General features: G+C 40.5%; 1 protein-coding gene and 1 pseudogene across 3 annotated transcripts in view; one reads left to right on the plus strand and one right to left on the minus strand.

Annotated features, from left to right (window-relative positions):
* LOC126335022 (mucin-12-like) overlaps positions 1–20,818 on the minus strand; it is a 79,288-nt gene that overhangs the window by 20,289 nt on the left and 38,181 nt on the right. The gene's annotated exons all lie outside the window — the stretch shown is intronic.
* Positions 10,800–10,917, plus strand: LOC126337089 (5S ribosomal RNA; annotated as a pseudogene).

Genomic DNA, 20,818 nt, shown 5'->3' on the forward strand with positions numbered 1-20,818 from the left:
CAATATTTCTGCAGGGGACCTACAACGATTTGTTGAGTCTATGTAACATCGAGACCACGCAAAACGAAGTCCTATGCTATATTAGGATGTATCCTATGACTTGTCACCTCAGTGTGTATTCCTTCCATCTTTCAACCTTCCCTTCTTCGAATAGCACATAGGCTTGACACCAGAGCTCTTCATATGCATACAAATGTTTCTCTTTTCCCTTAAGTCCTCTTTATTTTGCTTTAGGCAGCATATATCTTTCAGATAGTCAAACATGCTTCTATAGCCCTGTATTTCTCTTTTAGTGATTTCAACTTTGGTCTTTTGCACTTAACGTAAGTCTGATTAATTAGTCCCACCAACCATGAGGTGCTTTCTGTGCTTGCGTTTTGGGCATACGTCTTCCTGCTGCATGATGGGCCCTCTATGTGGTGACTGTGGACACCAACACCATGATGGAAGCCCCTGTTCCGCCACTTGTGTGTGTCAGTTGTCATGATCGCCACTCCCGTCACTCACCAGTTTGTCCTTACAAGAGAGAAAAGAAGATCCAAGAGTACAAGTCCCTGGATCGCCTGTCTTATACTGAGACTTGCCAAAAGTATGAGAGACTCCATCCAGTGTCACTGTCTTCAACTTTTGCCTCTGTTACATTCTTTCCCCCTCCTACCTCTTCCTTACTCCAGCCACATCCCCCTCTCCTTCCCCTGCAGTTCCCATGACCTCCCGTCCAGGAGCAGCTACCCCTTCCCGGGCCAAAGAAGTGCCCCCCACCTTCTTTGGCACCTGCCAGTGATGGGGCTCCTCTCCCCACCCCACCCCTCCAGAACCCCTCTCCTCAGCATCTCTCAAACCGGAAGCCTCCTACCACAGCTCGGCCACAAGTCACACTATCTGTGCACAATAAGGTCGCCCGCTCTCTTTTGGTTCCAGATCTTGCAGACACCTGTACTCCCTCTGTGCCCTGCCCTCCTCCACCTCTGAAAGAGAAGAAAAAGAAACTTAAGACCCAAAGCAAGACACCCCTTCTGATGACCTCGGAGGTGCCATCTCCTTCCTAGCAACCTGAGTCTGGCATCTTATTTATGGATGTCACCCTATCCTTGTTGGTGACGAGCAACTGAGTGAGATGACCTCCTCCCGGCTGTTTAAAGTCTAACCTGGACTCTTGATGCATGATCATCCAGTAGAATTGCAAGAGATACTATCGTCACCTATCGGAAATATGTTGTCTTGCCTCCTCCTATTCTGTGTTCTGTCTTGCTCTTCAAGAAATGTACTTCCGTGATGACCACTCTTAAACATATCATGGTTATCGGGCATTCTGTCGGAACCATGCTGGTCCTGGGGTGGCATCTGGTGGGGTATGCACTTTTGTTCACTCCAATGTCATCAGTGACTGGATCCCTCTGAGTACCAACCTGGAGGCAACAGTGGTTAGAGTGCAAACGACTCCAGCCAACACCGTTTACAATGTCTACCTTCCTACAGGAACGCTACTTTCTTACATTGAACTTGTAGCGGTTCACCTACTTTGTTTCTTCATTTGTTGCCTCGGTGTCGACATACTGGCTGAAAAAATAGGGGTTGGACGTACAATACTGCCTAAAGTAAATGATGTAGCCGGCAGATGAACAGTTGTGTTTCATAGTCTTTTACTTTCGCTTTTCACAACCCCCCCAATAATACACAGTTACATACTGGCTGAAAAAATAGGGGTTGGACGTACAGTATTGTCTAAAGTAAATGATGTAGCCGGCAGATGCACAGTTGTGTTTCACAGGCTTTTACTTTTACTTTTGCTTTTCACAACCCCCCAATAATACACAGTTATATATGGCCAGTGCACTATTCTTCTAACATCCCCTAAGCCTCATTAACAGTTAGCAGGCACACCTCCACATACTACTACAATAGTTTAAGAGCAGTAAAAACTTAACCACAAAGTTCACAGTTCTTGAAGAATAGAAAGGTATGTATGGAGCAGACAGTGTCCTTTTTTTAAAACACTGTCTAATTCCATAACACTTATTTCACAGATAAGTTGAAGCATTGTTGTTGCTCTAACCAACAATGACTCCTCGTCTGAAACTTGGCCGTGGACAGACTGTCTCATGACCAAAATTTGGGCCCTCATATATCATCACAATAATAGGTGCTCAAACTACACATTGTTCGATGTTTATTTACAGAAATTACAATTAAAACATAACTCATTAAATTAACTGAGTACTTCGAAAAGTTCTGTCTTTTTAACAGTGTCTTCTACTACAAGAGTTAGGCCGAATTATTTGTTTAAATCATGAAATTAACGAATATAATTACACAAACAATACTTTTGACAAAACTGTTAATTACTCTGGAATTAATTAAGGGCTGGCTTTGCTAACATGTTTTCGAATAGAGGCAAATATATCCTTAAAGAATACAATTAGTTGTTCCTCCAAATGTTTATAATCATTAAAGAATTTATATTTGTTTATACATCAACAATAGAATTTAAGTTACGAAATGAACACTGATTTCACCCTATAATAAAACTGAGGGCCAACCTTTCTCTTTTATGAAAATGCATATTATATTCACGTATGTTAATGGTAATTAGTTCAAAAATGAAAAATGAATTTTAAGGCGGCAGATGGCAAAACAAGAGGGGAAGTAAAAATATCCCAGCTTGCTTTGTCACAAACTGTCTACCTAATTACAGCAACTCCCACCCCATTTCTCCTCCTTGGGGACTTAAATGCCCATCACAAACTGGGGGAATGCCACTTCAATGGGTCGGGGTCTCCTAATTGACCACCCTGTTACGGTGTTACGGACTTCGATTTATGTCTCCTTAATAATGTTTCCTCTACCCGCTTCTGTGCCACTCACAGCACCTTTACTGCTATCAGTCTCAAGGTCTCCTCCTATGCTCTCGTAGCTTCTGTACATTGACTACCCCGTGATGATCTATGGGACAGTGACAATTTTCCAGTGATTCTATCGTTTCTCTGCTGCCACCAGTTAGTCAGGCCCCCATGTAGGACACTCCGCAGGCCCAATTGGCCTTTATATATGTCTGCTGTGCACCTCGACACCTCCCTATCGAATTGCATTGATGCATTCCTGCAGTGTGTGTCTGTCACTATTCATGCTGCTGGTACTGCTGTCCCCCTTATCCACAGGTCCCCCTTGTTGTTGACTGGTACTGTGGTGGACAAAGGACATTGCTGTTGCTGTCCAGGACCACTGACGTGTGAAGCAGCAATTTAAATAACACCCTTCACAGACCAACTTCCTCGCTTTTAAGCATCTCCATGCTAAGGCTCGCTACATTACTGAGCAGAGTAAAAAGGAATGCTGGGAGCTCTATGTTTCTTCACTGGGGATGTATGCCTCTTCATCACAGATTTGGTCCAAGCTCTTTAGCCTTCTGTACCTTGTCCTCTTTGCAAATGAGGGATGTCTCCCTTCTGACAACTGCTCATGGGTGGGATTGCCAGTTGGCATAAGTGTCTCACTTGCCCCTCTTGGATCTCCTTTTCCACTCCATTTGAATGCACCCATGTATTTACTCCCCTCCTCTAGCCCCCCCCCCCTCCCCCTTCTTGGACGGTGCCTCCCTGGACCATATTCAGAGATTGGTGAGGTGTAATAAACACTGGGACATTGCTGAGACAATCACAGGCACGAAGAGCTGTGGATTGGGTGGCAGAAGAAGTTTTGATCAACACAGAGCCCGACCACATCTTACTAAGAGACTGCACTTCACAAAACTTATCCTTTATGTTCACCACAAAAACCATCTGTCCTAGTACAAACGAGGTAGTGGGGAAAGTGTTTCATCTCAAGACAGCAGACCTGCCCCTCCTCCCCTGGTGCAACCAGAGAAGGGAAGGCTGCCAGCTCATAGGAAGCAGCATTCAATGATCCTTCGCTGTTCCAAGAGACAGCCATTTGAGAATGGCCAGACTTTTGCAGCTTCATATGCTTCATGTGCCAAGCATCTGCCCTGATACCACCCACTCTGATCAGGGGCTCTCCCCATGGGCACCACCCAGCCACAGCAAGAGCTGCCTGACATGGCAGCCGTTGCCGGAAATTCTGATGCTCCATGAAGACAAGCAACCACTCTTTGGCATACATGGGGAGGGAACAGCTCAGGTATCAGTAGTGTGATCCTTGTGTTGTAAGGGGGCTCAACCAGATGGGTACATAACAGCCCCTCCACAGGGACTGGCTACACATGCTGATGACCTAGCAAGGTGGAAGGGGGGGCTACAATGGGGAAGGGAGAGGGGAAGGAAGGAGGGAGAGGAATCCCATAAATCAGAACACAGAGAGGGGAAGGAGGAGCAACAGGGAAGGGGCATGGATAAGGAGGGTCGGCAGGGTGAAGGAAATGCAGCCAGGGAAAGAAGAATGGGGTGCAATGACTCAGGGCCCCGTGTGCGCCACACACGAACTCATGAAGAACGGTGAGCCCCTCGAGGGGAAGAAAACCTTTACGGAGTGTGGCTTCAGCTGCCAGAGACTGCACTCATGTGTGTGAGTTGCGTTTGCATGAGTGAGAGTGTGAGTGTGTCGTCTATTTTCAACAGAGACCTCGTTGGCTGAAAGCTTATTTGTGACAGTCTTTTGTTGTGCCTATCTGCATCTCAGCATATCTGCTATATGGTGAGTAGCAACTTTCCTTTACATAATATTGTTAGAGACCTGTACAGAAACATACAAAATGATGCAGGAAGCCTATAGTGATTTTGTGCTTCAACCATTCTCGGTGTTACAATTGATTCACAAGGTTTAAAAATGGCTGGACCAATGTTAAAGATGACCCTCGTTCAGGACACCCTTCGATGTCTACCGACAATGCTCACATCAGGAATGTCAATAAAATTGTGTGTGCCAATCAAAGAATGACCGTCCAAGATTGCAGAAGAATGTAATACTTCAGTTGGATCACATCACGAAATCCTATCACATCTTGGAACACATCGTGTTGCCGCCAAGTTCGTCCCACGGCTCATGAGTCAATATTAGAAAGACCCTCAACTCGCAATCTGTGAAGGGCTTTTAGATCACACAAATAAGAATGAGATGTTCCTTCAGAGAATCATATCTGGTGATGAGACATGGGTCTACAGTTATGATGTTGAGACCAAAAACAAGCTTGTCCAGTCAGGTTAACCAGACTTTGAAGGATTAGTTCATCACAAATTTGTGCCACAGGGACAAACTGTTAATCGATGTTACTATTGGGACACATTGTGAGGCCTACGAGAAAATATGAGAAGGAAACGGCCTCAAATGTGGCGAGACAATTTGTAGCTCATGCACTACAATTATATATATATATATATATATATACACACACACACACACACACACACACACACACACACACACACACACACACACACACACACATATGAGAAGGAAACGGCCTCAAATGTGGCGAGACAATTTGTAGCTCATGCACTACAATTATATATATATATATATATATATATATATATATATATATATATATATATATATATATATTAAAAATTTCCCATGTGGAAGTTTCTTTCTGTTTTATTTATATATATATATATATATATATACACACACACACACACACACACACACACACACACACACACACACACACACACACACACATTGCACAAAAAATACATACTCTCCAGAGCAAAGATTTGCAATGACAGACGAGATAAAAGAAAACTTGCAGACGGCACTTCACGCAATCCAGCAAGAGGTGTACCAAGACTACTTCCAGAAGTGGAAATGGTGACGAGAGCAGTGTACCAATTGGGGAGGAAAGTATTTCGAAGGAAACCGTGCACAATAAATAAAAGGAGAGCATAGAAAAAATTTGTGGCAACCAGAATTTTTTGAACAGATCTTGTAAATGTACAAAAAACAGTAAGTATGAACTTCCACACAAGACAAAATCTTACCCCCTTCACAGCAGTTACAGTTATTTGTGAAGAAAATATTGCAAATACGGAGGACACCAAATTTCGTGCACTTACCATAAGTAACACACAAACTGAAAATGACATATTGAGGCACTGTCACAAAAGCTTAACAAAATCTGTTATATTAAAAGACACAGCCAGTGCAGATACTTTGAAACTGGTGCACCATGCCCTGTTTGCGCATGTCTTGAGCTATGTCCTGATCTTCTGCGGAAATAGTGCTGAACGTCTCATAATTTTCAAACTACAAAAAGATGTGGTAAGAATAATGACATTAAAAAAAGAACTGAGTACTGTCAACCACTGTTCAAACAGTTAAATATTCTGCCACTGCCACGCCTCTATATAATGTAATTGGCTTGGTTTACAGTACAGCATTTGGAACCCCTTCACAGAAATGTAGACCAACACACACGACTGCAGAAACAAAACCCAATTACAAATTATAGCTAACAGCACAAAATTATATGTTAATGGGGTTAAGTGTATCGGCATTAAAATATACAACCAACTCCCATCAAACATCAAAACAATCAAAATTCCAAAAATAATGAGACTCATATTAAAGGAATTGTTACTAAGTAATTGTTTCTATTCTTTACATAAATTTCTTGAAACAAAATTTTAATTACTTGTAATAAGCTAGATTCTGTTTTAACTACAATGTACAGCCTGTAATTTTTATGTGTGCATGCACTATGTGAGCAAAATTCGGTAATACAAATATAATCTCCAGTAGCGATCCATCTGTCTGGAATATTCTTGATAATGATAACTATGCAAAACATGTGGATTATTTCTTAGTAATATAAATTTTCATTTGTTATTCACTTGTATGTATTTCTACTTAGTAAGATAATTAAAACTGCTTTTCTTATGGTTTCACGTTTTTGTCTATATCTCTTACATGTATTCTGCTAAGTGAAGTATGTGCCACTATGACCATCTGTCATCATACACCATCTTATCCTAATTTGACTTGTTCTATATCATGATATGATTTACTGTAAAAAATATATGACCTACAGTACTAATAATAAATAAATAAAATATGTCACATTAACAAACTTGTTTATACCCATGCTTTTTCAGCTTATGAATTTATGTTTTTGTTTAGCTGAAAAATGTTGCTTTTACTGATTTATAATCTTGGTCATTAATTTGTAGGTTTGTGGTTTGAAAACAGTGTGATGAAGCAAGCTGGGATCTCTCTACCTCCTCCCTTCTTTTGTCATCTGTCTCCTTAAATTCATTTTATTTTAATTTTTGCCTAATTACCATTAACATGCCCGAGTATAATCTACATTTCCATAAAAGAGAAAGGTTGGCCCTCAGTCTTAGGAATATACCACCTGGGCAACAGTCTGGATGATTGACTGATCTGGCCTTGCAACATTAACCAAAACGGCGTTGCTGTGCTGGTACTGCGAACGGCTGAAAGCAAGGGGAAACTATAGCCGTAATTTTTCCCGAGGACATGCAGCTTTACTGTATGATTAAATGATGATGGCATCCTCTTGGGTAAAATATTCCGGAGGTAAAATAGTCCCCCATTCGGATCTCCGGGCGGGTACTACTCAGGAGGATGTCGTTATCAGGAGAAAGAAAACTGGCGTTCTACGGATCGGAGCGTGGAATGTCAGATCCCTTAATCGGGCAGGTAGGTTAGAAAATTTAAAAAGGGAAATGGATAGGTTAAAGTTAGATATAGTGGGAATTAGTGAAGTTCGGTGGCAGGAGGAACAAGACTTCTGGTCAGGTGATTACAGGGTTATAAACACAAAATCAAATAGGGGTAATGCAGGAGTAGGTTTAATAATGAATAGGAAAATAGGAATGCGGGTAAGCTACTACAAACAGCATAGTGAACGCATTATTGTGGCCAAGATAGATACGAAGCCCACACCTACTACAGTAGTACAAGTTTATATGCCAACTAGCTCTGCAGATGACGAAGAAATTGAAGAAATGTACGATGAAATAAAAGAAATTATTCAGATAGTGAAGGGAGACGAAAATTTAATAGTAATGGGTGACTGGAATTCGAGTGTAGGAAAAGGGAGAGAAGGAAACATAGTAGGTGAATATGGATTGGGGCTAAGAAATGAAAGAGGAAGCCGCCTAGTAGAATTTTGTACAGAGCACAACTTAGTCATAGGTAACACTTGGTTTAAGAATCATGAAAGAAGGTTGTATACGTGGAAGAACCCTGGAGATACTAAAAGGTATCAGATAGATTATATAATGGTAAGACAGAGATTTAGGAATCAGGTTTTAAGTTGTAAGACATTTCATGGGGCAGATGTGGACTCTGACCACAATCTATTGGTTATGACCTGTAGATTAAAACTGAAGAAACTGCAAAAACGTGGGAAATTAAGGAGATGGGACCTGGATAAACTGAAAGAACCAAAGGTTGTACAGAGTTTCAGGGAGAGCATTAGGGAACAATTGACAGGAACAGGGGAAAGAAATACAGTAGAAGAAGAATGGGTAGCTCTGAGGGATGAAGTAGTGAAGGCAGCAGAGGATAAAGTAGGTAAAAAGACGAGGGCTGCTAGAAATCCTTGGGTAACAGAAGAAATATTGAATTTAATTGATGAAAGGAGAAAATATAAAAATGCAGTAAATGAAGCAGGCAAAAAGGAATACAAACATCTCAAAAATGAGATCGAGAGGAAGTGCAAAATGGCTAAACAGGGATGGCTAGAGGATAAATGTAAGGATGTAGAGGCTTATCTCACTAGGGGTAAGATAGATACTGCCTACAGGAAAATTAAAGAGACCTTTGGAGAGAAGAGAACCACGTGTATGAATATCAAGAGCTCAGATGGCAACCCAGTTCTAAGCAAAGAAGGGAAGGCAGAAAGGTGGAAGGAGTATATAGAAGGTTTATACAATGGTGATGTACTTGAGGACAATATTATGGAAATGGAAGAGGATGTAGATGAAGACAAAATGGGTGATACGATATTGCGTGAAGAGTTTGACAGAGCACTGAAAGACCTGAGTCGGAACAAGGCCCCCGGAGTAGACAACATTCCATTAGAACTACTGACGGCCTTGGGAGAGCCAGTCATGACAAAACTCTACCAGCTGGTGAGCAAGATGTATGAGACAGGCCAAATACGCTCAGACTTCAAGAAGAATATAATAATTCCAATCCCAAAGAAAGCAGGTGCTGAGAGATGTGAAAATTACCGAACTATCAGTTTAATAAGTCACAGCTGCAAAATATTAACGCGAATTCTTTACAGACGAATGGAAAAACTGGTAGATGCGGACCTCGGGGAGGATCAGTTTGGATTCCGTCGAAATGTTGGAACACGTGAGGCAATACTGACCTTACGACTTATCTTAGAAGAAAGATTAAGAAAAGGCAAACCTACGTTTCTAGCATTTGTAGACTTAGAGAAAGCTTTTGACAATGTTGACTGGAAAACTCTTTTTCAAATTCTAAAGGTGGCAGGGGTAAAATACAGGGAGCGAAAGGCTATTTACAATTTGTACAGAAACCAGATGGCAGTCATAAGAGTCGAGGGGCATGAAAGGGAAGCAGTGGTTGGGAAAGGAGTGAGACAGGGTTGTAGCCTCTCCCCGATGTTATTCAATCTGTATATTGAGCAAGCTGTAAAGGAAACAAAAGAAAAATTTGGAGTAGGTATTAAAATTCATGGAGACGAAGTAAAAACTTTGAGGTTCGCCGATGACATTGTAATTCTGTCAGAGACGGCAAAGGACTTGGAAGAGCAGTTGAACGGAATGGACAGTGTCTTGAAAGGAGGATATAAGATGAACATCAACAAAAGCAAAACGAGGATAATGGAATGTAGTCCAATTAAATCGGGTGATGCTGAGGGAATTAGATTAGGAAATGAGACACTTAAAGTAGTAAAGGAGTTTTGCTATTTAGGAAGTAAAATAACTGATGATGGTCGAAGTAGAGAGGATATAAAATGTAGACTGGCAATGGCAAGGAAAGCGTTTCTGAAGAAGAGAAATTTGTTAACATCGAATATAGATTTATGTATCAGGAAGTCATTTCTGAAAGTATTTGTTTGGAGTGTAGCCATGTATGGAAGTGAAACATGGACGATAACTAGTTTGGACAAGAAGAGAATAGAAGCTTTCGAAATGTGGTGCTACAGAAGAATACTGAAGATAAGGTGGATAGATCACGTATCTAATGAGGAGGTATTGAATAGGATTGGGGAGAAGAGAAGTTTGTGGCACAACTTGACTAGAAGAAGGGATCGGTTGGTAGGACATGTTTTGAGGCATCAAGGGATCACAAATTTAGCATTGGAGGGCAGTGTGGAGGGTAAAAATCGCAGAGGGAGACCAAGAGATGAGTACACTAAGCAGATTCAGAAGGATGTAGGTTGCAGTAGGTACTGGGAGATTAAGAAGCTTGCACAGGATAGAGTAGCATGGAGAGCTGCATCAAACCAGTCTCAGGACTGAAGACCACAACAACAATAACAACAACAATCTTGGTCATTAATTTGTAGGTTTGTGGTTAGAAAACAGTGTGATGAAGCAAGCTGGGATCTCTCTACCTCCTCCCTTCTTTTGTCATCTGTCTCCTTAAATTCATTTTATTTTAATTTTTGCCTAATTACCATTAACATGCCCGAGTATAATCTACATTTCCATAAAAGAGAAAGGTTGGCCCTCAGTCTTAGGAATATACCACCTGGTCTAATTTCGTGAGCCTTCCCGGTTAGCTGTATGGTCTAACGCACTGCTCCCCGAGTGGGAAGGTGTGCCGGCTCCCAGCATGAATCCGCTCAGCAGGTTAGTGTTGAGGTCTGGTGCGCAGGCCAGACTGTGGATGGTTTTGGTAATGGCCTTACCACAGTGGATACACCAGTTCCCGTCAGCTCACTGAAGTTAAGCACTGTCGGGCATGGCCAGCAGTTGGATGGGTGACCATCTGCGCTGCCATGCGCTGTTGCCATTTTTCGGTGTTCACTCAGTCTCATGTGCCAACTGAGGAGCTACTCAACCGAACAGTAGCGGCTCTGGTCAAAGAAAACCATCAAAACGACCAGGAGAGCCGTGTGCCGACCATACGCCCCTCCTATCCGCATCCTCAGCTGAGGATGACTCGGCGGTTGGGTTGGGGTTGTTTTGGGGAAGGAGACCAGACAGCGAGGTCATTGGTCTCATCGGATTAGGGAAGGAAGTCGGCCGTGCCCTTTCAGAGGAACCATCCCGGCATTTGCCTGTAGTGATTTAGGGAAATCACGGAAAACCTAAATCAGGATCGGGATTGAACCATCGTCCTCCCAAATGCGAGTTCAGTGTGTAACCACTGCGCCACCTCGCTCGGTACTCGGCAGTTGGATGGGCCTGATGGGCCACTTGCGGCCTGAAGTCGGAGTGCTTTTTTCCATAATTTTGTGCTTAGTTTTGTGTATGTAATTAATTTTCTAATTTATTTTGACGATTCCTAGTTAATATATTTTGTTATAGGGTGAAATCAGTAATAGTTTCATGACTTAGAGTCTACTGTTGACCTATAAACAAATATAAATTCTGTACTAATTATAAACATTTGGAAGAAGAAGTACTAGGATTCTTGAATATTTATTTGGCTCTATTTCAAAACATATTAGCAAAGGAGCCATTAATTAATTCCAAAATAATTACATGATTTGTCAAAGTATTGTTTGTATAACTGTATTGTTAATTTCATTATTTACAGAAAAAATTCAGCCAGGCATTTGTGGTAGAAGGAACTATCAAAAAGAAGGAATTTTTTAATGTATTCATTTAATTGAAAGAGTTATGTTTTAATTATAGTTTCTGTAACTTAAATATCGATCAATGTATAAGTTTCAGTGCCTATTATTGTGAGGATATATAAAGGACCAATTTTTGGTCCTGAGGCAGTCACTCTACACCTGATTTTCAGGTGGAAATTAAGTACTGATTAAATTAACAACAATGTATCAACTTAACAGTGGGATAAGTGTAACACAAATAGGCCGCATGTTAAAAGAATTTGAGAAATAGTGTCACACGTACCTTATTATTCTGCAAGAACAGTGAACTGTTGAGGTTAGGTTTTTACTATTCATAGATGATCAACCGCAAACTATTGTAGCAGTACATTGATTTTTGCCTGCAGCCTATTAATGAGGCTTAACAACATTTACCAATAGAGAACTGGCCATATAATTGTGTAATATTGGGGGGTTGTGACCAGTAAAAGTAAAGAACTGTGGAACGCAATTGAACTTCCACCCCCTCCCCCCCCCCCCCCCCCCCCCCACATTTTCAGCCAATATAACAATGCAGTACGTTGACACAGAGGACTATCAACGAAGAAATAAAGCAGGTGGCTGTCACAACAGGTATGACACACAATTTCTGAACAACTTCATTTGTACGTAGAGGATAACATGGGTACTGAGAACAACAAATTTCAAAGCCTGTGCATAGTGACATCTATGGATATCAACGATATTACATGGTGGTGAAGTTTCAAATCTCATTTCTTTTGGAATTTCATTGTTGGTTTCCCTCTCATCCTATGCTATTGCGTCTCTCATGACAGGATGTTGGAGGCTTTCCTGCGTAACTTGCAATAGTCTCACAATCCATCACTCTATTTCTCTACCTCACCAAATGAAGAAATAACCAGTTCCAATGATCAATATTGCTATTCATGAAACCATTTCTCAGTTTTCTTATAGACAAGTAAACAGGAACAGTTTCATCAGGGAAGGTGTTGCAATACACCAAATACGCAGTGTAACTCTCTAAAATGAGTGAAAGGGAAAGCACAAATCCATCAAGTTACAAAATTTGCAAACTTTTTCGAGGCTGCTTTACACAGTGGTGTGGCCCAGCATGCAATCTGTTTGGTCAGCTTAAGAGAAGAGGCAACACATGTGAGTTTTGTCACAGGTAACACTTGCTAGGAGGTAGCAACTAGGAGTCATCTGCTAAATCCCAATAGACAATGCTTTCAGACTCTGCTGCTGGTGGAAGCAAGAGGTTACACAGTAACACAGGAGAGCACAAGGGGAGTAGGCAAACTGTATGTTACTGGTGGGGTACAGCTGCTGGGGAAACCCAGCCACTTGGCCACTAGAAGATGTGGTTAGGTGAGGTCCCACTACGACAGGAATTCAGCGGCTGAAAAATCATTTCACAGCCACAAAATCCATAAAATCTAAACCCATATAGCTAAATATTTGGCAAGTGAACCAAACTGAAGAGAAAGATGGGATGACAATGTACACCTGAACACACTCATGATACACCAAAAACAATTAGGTTAGTCAAGACACAAGATTTGCAAATACCTAAGGACTAGCAAGCAACTTAATCCATTTAAAAAAAAAATCAAGTATCAACATGTAGCGCTTGAGGAGCTTTATCAAACTATAACAAAAAAGGAAAATACAGGATGAAATGTAACAATATTATGAAAAGGATAACTGCTACTCACCCTATAACAAAGATGATGAGTCACAGATAGGCACAACAAAAAGACTGTCAGAATGTGAGCTTTCAGCCGACTAGGTCTTCATCAAAAATAGACAACAGTCTAGCTTCAGTAGCCAGAGACTGTGGCCATAGGTGTGAGTTGCATTTGCACAAGTGTGTGTGTGTGTGTGTGTGTGTGTGTGTGTGTGTGTGTGTGTGTGTGTGTGTGTCCGACAAAGGCCTAGTTAGCCAAAAGCTCACTTTCTGAAAGTCTTTTTGCTGTGTCTATCTGTGACTCAGCATTTCCGCTGTTTGGTAAACATCAACTACCCTTTTCATAATATTGTTACAAAATATAACATCATTTTTATACATGTAATATATTCTGAATTATAAGCTGGATAGGTTAAAGCTAGATATGGTGGAAATTAGTGAAGTTCAGTGGCAGGAGGAACAAGACTTCTGGTCACGTGAACACAGGGTTATAAATACAAAATCAAATAGGGGTAATGCAGAAGTAGGTTTAATAATAAATACAAAATAGGAGTGCGGGTAAGCTACTACACACAGCATAGTGAATGCATTATTGTAGCAAAGATAGACACGAAGCACACACCCACCACAGTAGTACAAGTTTATATGCCAACTAGCTCCACAGATGACTAAGAGATTGACGAAATGTATGATGAGATAAAAGAAATTATTCAGATAGTGAAGGGAAACGAAAATTTAATAGTCATGGGTGACTGGAATTTGATAGTAGAAAAAGGAAGAGAAGGAAAAGTAATAGGTGATTATGGAGTGGGGTATAAGGAATGAAGGAGGAAGCTGACTGGTATAATTTTGCACAGAGCATAAATTAATCACAGCTAACACTTGGTTCCAGAATGATGAAAGGATTTATACATGGAAGAGGCCTGGAGACACTGGGAGGTTTAAGATAGATTGTATAATTGTGAGACAGAGATTTAGGAACCAGGTTTTAAATTGTAAGACATTTGCAGTAGCAGAAGTGGCCTCTGATCACAATCTATTGGTTATGAACTGTAAATTAAAACTGAAGAAACTGCAAAAAGGAGGGAATTTAAGTAGATGGGCCCAGGATAAACTGAAAGAAGCAGACACTGTAGAGAGTTTCAGAGAGAGCATTAGGGAGCAACAGACAAGAATGGGGGAAAGAAACACAGTAGAAGAGGAATGGGTAGCTTTGAGAGATGAAGTAGTGGAGGCAGCAGAGGATCAAGTAGGTAAAAAGACTAGGGCTACTAGAAATCCTTGGGTAACTGAAGAAATATTGAATTTAATTGATGAAAGGAGAAAAAATAAAAGTGCAGAAAATGAAGCAGGCAAAAAGAGATACAAACATCCCAAAAATTAGATCGACAGAAAGTTCAAAATGGCTAAGCAGGGATGGCTAGAGGACAAATGTAAGGATGTAGAGGTATATATCACTAGGAGTAAGATGTATACTGCCTACAGGAAAATTAAAGAGACCTTTGGTGAAAAGCGAACCACTTGCATGAATATCAAGAGCTCAGATGGAAACTCAGTTAAGCAAAGAAAGAAGAGCAGAAAGGTGGGAGGAGTATCTATAGGAGGAGTACATAGAGGGTCTATACAAGGGCGATGTACTTGAGGACAATATTATGGAAATGTAAGAGGACATAGATGAAGATGAAATGGGAGATATGATACTGTGTGAAGAGTTTGACAGAGCACTGAAAGACCTAAGTCAAAACCAGGCTCAACAAGTAGACAACATTCCATTAGAACTACTTATAGCATTGGGAGAGCCAGCCCTGACAAAACTCTATCATCTGGTGAGCATCTTAGAAGATAGATTAAGGAAAGGCATTTGTAGGCTTAGAGAAAGCTTTTGAAAATGTTGACTGGAATACTCCCTTTCAAATTCTGAAGGTGGCACGAGGGGTCAAATACAAGGAGAGAAAGGCTATATACAATCTGGCTCTGGCTCTGAGCACTATGGGACTCAACTTCTGAAGTCATCAGTCCCCTAGAACTTAGAACTAGTTAAACCTAACTAACCTAAGGACATCACACACATCCATGCCCGAGGCAGGATTTGAACCTGCGACCGTAGCGGTCTCGCAGTTCCAGACTGCAGCGCCTAGAACCGCACGGCCACTACAGCCGGCTATTTACAATTTGAACAGAAACCATATGGCAGTTATAAGAGTCGAGAGACATGAAAGGGAAGCAGTGGTTGGAAAGGGAGTGAGACAGGGCTGTAGCCTATCCCCGATGTTATTCAATCTGTATATTGGGGAAGCAGTAAAGGAAACAAAAGAAAAATTCGCAGTAGGAATTAAAATCCATGGAGAAGAAATAAAAACTTCGTGGTTTTCCAATGACAATGCAATTCTGTCAGATACAGCAAAAGACCTGGAAGAGCAGTTGAAAGGAATTGACAATGTCTTGGAAGGAGGATATGAGATGAACATCAACAAAAGCAAAATGAGGATAGTGGAATGTAGTCGAATTAAATCGGGTGATGCTGAGGGAATTAGATTAGGAAATGAAACACTTAAAGTAGTAGATGAGTTTTGCTATTTGGGGAGTAAAATAACTGATGGGGGTCGAAGTAGAGAGGATATAAAATGTAGACTGGCAATGACAAGGAAAGCGTTTCTGAAGAAGAGAAATTTGTTAACATCAAGTGTAGATTTAAGTGTCACTAAGTCTTGTCTATAAGTTTTTGTATCGAGTGTAGCCCTGTATGGACAACAAAAATGGACAATAAATAGTTTAGTCAAGAAGAGAATAGAAGCTTTCGAAATGTGGTGCTACAGAAGAATGCTGAAGATTAGATGGGTAGATCACATAGCTAATGACGAGATACTGAATAGCATCGGGGAAGAGAGAAATTTGTGGCACAGCTTGACTAGAAGAAGGGATCGGTTGGTAGGACATGTTCTGAATCATCAAGGGATCACCAATTTAGTATTGGAGGCCAATGTGGAGGGTAAAAATTGTAGGAGGAGACCAAGAGATGAATACATTAAGCAGATTCAGAAGGACGTAGGTTGCAGTAGGTACTGGGAGATGAAGAAGCTTGCACAGGATAGAGTAGCGTGAAGAGCTGCATCAAACCAGTCTCTGGACTGAAGACCACAACAACAACAAGCTGGAACGTCGATTCTGAGATGCAAAACCATAATTTCACACAAAATAAGTTGTAAATTCATAACAGTAGTGGCAATGTGAGAAAGACGGCAGTAGCTAGCCAAAGTCATAGGAGTTTTGTTATGTTTGATAATAATTAATAGCAAATAAGAGCAGATTAACTACCGCACTAACTAAATTTTAAATAAATAAAAAATTAAGAACCCAGCACAAATCTTGCGCTACAACGGAAAAACTGGAAAAACCTGGCCCAGTTTAACATACAACATGTACAGCAGCAATAAGATAAATGCACATCTGAGATTTTTTATGACGACACACCAAGGTCATATAGAAGGGCAGTTGCCTCTGACATTTTGTTTTGAGAGTTGGCCGAGTTTGGATGTATGGTATTGTGAGCGGTGTGTCTGTCACAGGCTTCAAATGAAAGAAATTTCTCAGAAGACAAATTAGTACCCGCATCTCTAAGAACCTGGAAATTTTTTGGGAAACAGCTCCATGGATTAAGGAATTTCGTGGAGGAGTTGTGTAAGACGTACAAAAGTATCAGTAGTTAATATTGGGCTTTAATTTTTGTACACACACACAAAATGTAGTATTTTACACCAGTCACTTAGAGAACTTTAACATCTGAGCAGATATGTTGGACAGGGTGCATATGCGAACAAGGAAAAAAAAATAAATTCCTGGATTTCTCTCGGATTTCCCGGTTAAAAATACACTTTCTCCTGGGTGAAAACATACTTTCTCCCTGTTAACTGACAGTATATTTTCTCTCGGAACTGTACAACTTATCCGTCCTTTGAATGATTGTTTTAATACACAGGCATAGAATTTCCAGGTGCTTTAGAAAACTAAACACAGGGGGAAAAAATGCGTTTTGGAAAGAGCTTCGATGTGCAGCAACATGTATGGTGCATATTTTCGTATTATGAAAGTATAAATTTGAATTCCACCAAACACCGCATGTTACATTCCAAAGCATTGAAATCGAGATTGCGATGCCCTTTTGTAAGCCAGTCATAGCTCATGTCATGTGATCTCACCAGCTGATGACAGCAGGTATTCGCAGCTCAGAACACATGATGTAGTCAGCCAATAGCGACATCACTGTTAAGTAGCACGAACACACACACAGAAAATGTTAATGGTTTAAATTAATATACATAGTGTTGCTACATGAAAGGCAAAGCTTTCACATATAATATTGGTCTAAAAGATTAATTGCTGCAAGAGAATCTAAACTTTCACATATAATGTCGGTCTTTTATGTGCTTATTAACATTTAAGATATATCACACAAATGTGCCAGCAAAATTTTTAATAACGACATAAATGTCTGATTTTCTGGGCTTGAAATTTTCTAAATGGTTCATCATCACAGAGTTGATTTTTAAATGAGAGTCAAACACTCTGTGATTTGAGAAATTCATTGTACATTCTCGCACATAGTTCCGAAATAACTGCCAGAATGGTACTTCGATGGTAACGCTTTTCAAACCACCATGCAGAATATTTTCCTGTGACCTGTTAGAAATAGGTTCGATTCTGCAGTTGCCAAATAGCGCCAGATGACAGGCGTCACCACGCTTGTGCAGCTACTATGTCATAGGGAGCTCATATGTTCGTATGTGTAAAACATTAAAAGATCTTACATTATGTCATAAAAAAAAGACATCAGGGGGTACTCCAAGAGCATCGGAATTTTGTGACCCATACTAAAATGAGCACATTTAAAGTGCACATTTGTATGTCCAGATTCCCAGAGAAGTAGGCCACAACGTGATATTAAGCTTTTCAATGTGGTTTTCGAGATGTAAATTTTCTTGGCGTACCAGTACTGTGTTATCTCATGTTTGGTTCTTAATTATGGCATATTGCCGTATGTGCTAGAACTTGAAAATGTGCACTTGAAATGCAGCGAACAGTGTGTGGAATTAACCACTTTGTTCCAAATATATTGTCTGCCTCAGCGGAAGAAATTAATAAAAGAAAATTCTTTAACAAACCAACAAAAATAACTTCATTGTTCTGCAAGGCAATTAATGCTTGACTGTCAGAAAGATGGAAATAAAATAAAATCTTCAACTAATAATACATTTTAGCCTTCCATAATTATGTGAATGTATTTTAATTCACTTGGTAGCTCTCAGCCACAGAAATCTGTTCTGTTTTCATTTGACGTGAGAGCAGTAAATGAAGAGGAAACAGCAAAATCACTAAATGTAAACACGGGTCACATTGAGACTATCCACCTCCTCACTGTAACTCAGACCGCTCTGCACATCAGCCCCGGATCTACGACATTTCCAAACTGGGGCAATACCCCGCCACACACAGAACGTCAAAAATTTATCAAAAAAATCGGATTTTCAAAAATATACTCATTTTGTAGCGCACACACATCTTTACAGAAAGTCTGATGCGTAAAACATACGTGTTTGAAGAAATATAACACATGTTATTTGGTCGTAAGTGTGCCAAAGTGCAGTGCCTCGCCTCCTCACACTGCGTTCTTCTATTGCACGTCATTGTACTTTGCTCTGTGGAATTGATAATGTGTACATTTTGTAATGGATGCCATCAAACCATATTCAGGACAGTGGAAATTAAAATTTCCTGTGGTGCCTCTCCTGCTTATGGTCGGCCGGTTTAACATCCTGCCCCCCCCCCCCCTCCCTATGTAAAAAAAAAGAACTCTTCAGAAAATTTGCACTTTTTATTTCCTATCAGTTAACAACATGGTGCTTTGTGTGACATAAAATTAAATATAGAATACATAAACCCTGTAAAGATATGAGACAATACACATTTCTTCAATCCTTAGCTCCTACAATTTTTCTCTCTCTAATATTGCTGCAGCTTTACATGGCGTGCTTTCCTTTCTGCGAGAGCATCTATTACCACATCAAAGTTTTTCAAACGTTTTGCTACATGAAAAATCAAAATGTCGTTGTCTAATACTGAAAAAGCTGTTAATACAAATAGGACCCAAGTCTGGTGTGGTTTCCCAATCTGATTACGTCTATTTTGTCAATGTCTGCTAGATAAAACAAAATAGTCCTTTCTAATACTGCAACAATTGTAACACAAACCAAATAAACGAGACTGTTTTGGCACAAACAGTGCTTTTTGAAGTGACTGAATATAATTCACAAAGTACCAATATCAATTGACTATTAGGCCTACTACAAGCAAAAAGCTTTATGTTAGGAAATAGTTTCACACTTCATTCATATGCTCCAGTTTCTCAAGCACGAGATCGAAAAGTAGTACTATGAAATTTTTACACAAACTTGGAATCGTCATATTGTTCCATAATTTGTGTGATGTCCCAGTTTCTTCTCCTTCCCCATTCTAACAAAGTCTTATTATCACTAATTCTGTAACTATTCCTGCCAATGTCAAAGTTTATTCGCAGGTTAATTTCACTAACTCTTCCAGAATCACCAGTTTAGTTACCCCACGATTATTCTTCGGTTAGGCGTTGTTACATGTTTGTACAACGAATTTTCCACTCTTCTTCCATAATAGAACTTAAAGCGGCTGCTACCCAGGGACTGTACAACTGGCCCTTTATAGCAATATGGCCAAACATTTTCTGTCAAAATGTCATTTTCTTGGATACACCAAGAAGGTAATGCGTAATCTTTCTTACCTGTTAATTATTTATTTTCAGTCCTGTAGACTGAATCTATGATTTTCACTAGTAATTATAACAATGCTCATCATTCACAAACCCAATCAACCAAACAATCAGACAGCGGTTGACATTCATCCGTTCCGCCTTGCTCCGCTCAGCTCGTACAGCCCCTTTTGTCTGCAGGAAAGTTTATTTCTACATGCGACGAGGATCACCCTGACAGAGACATCATGTTCACTGTGCACGCATTCAGGAATCAACTTATGATTCATTCAGAAATCAACTTAGAATGTGTTCAAAAACGTTCAAGAACTGACAGGGATGCGTTTCAAAGTCATATGAATAATCAATATACTAACGTGTGCTGGATGCTAGTCGCTTTGTGAAACAAGGTTTTTTCCCTCAAGAATATGAATTCCCCCCCCCCCCCCCCCCCCCCCCACTCCTAGATCTGGGCCTGCTGTGCATGCATGAATCTGGTGGCTTGGGCACTCCAGTAAAATTTTTCCTGGTAGCATCTAGCTGCTTGCTGCGACTGCTTACACAGCCAACAGCCACATTCCTGTAGCCAGAAGCAGGAGAAGGTACTACTCAACTGTGCATGCGCATGATCCTGCTCGTAACTGCTAAA

The sequence above is a fragment of the Schistocerca gregaria genome, chromosome 2 (assembly GCF_023897955.1).
Source record: "Schistocerca gregaria isolate iqSchGreg1 chromosome 2, iqSchGreg1.2, whole genome shotgun sequence".
In the NCBI taxonomy this organism is placed as follows: domain Eukaryota; kingdom Metazoa; phylum Arthropoda; class Insecta; order Orthoptera; family Acrididae; genus Schistocerca; species Schistocerca gregaria.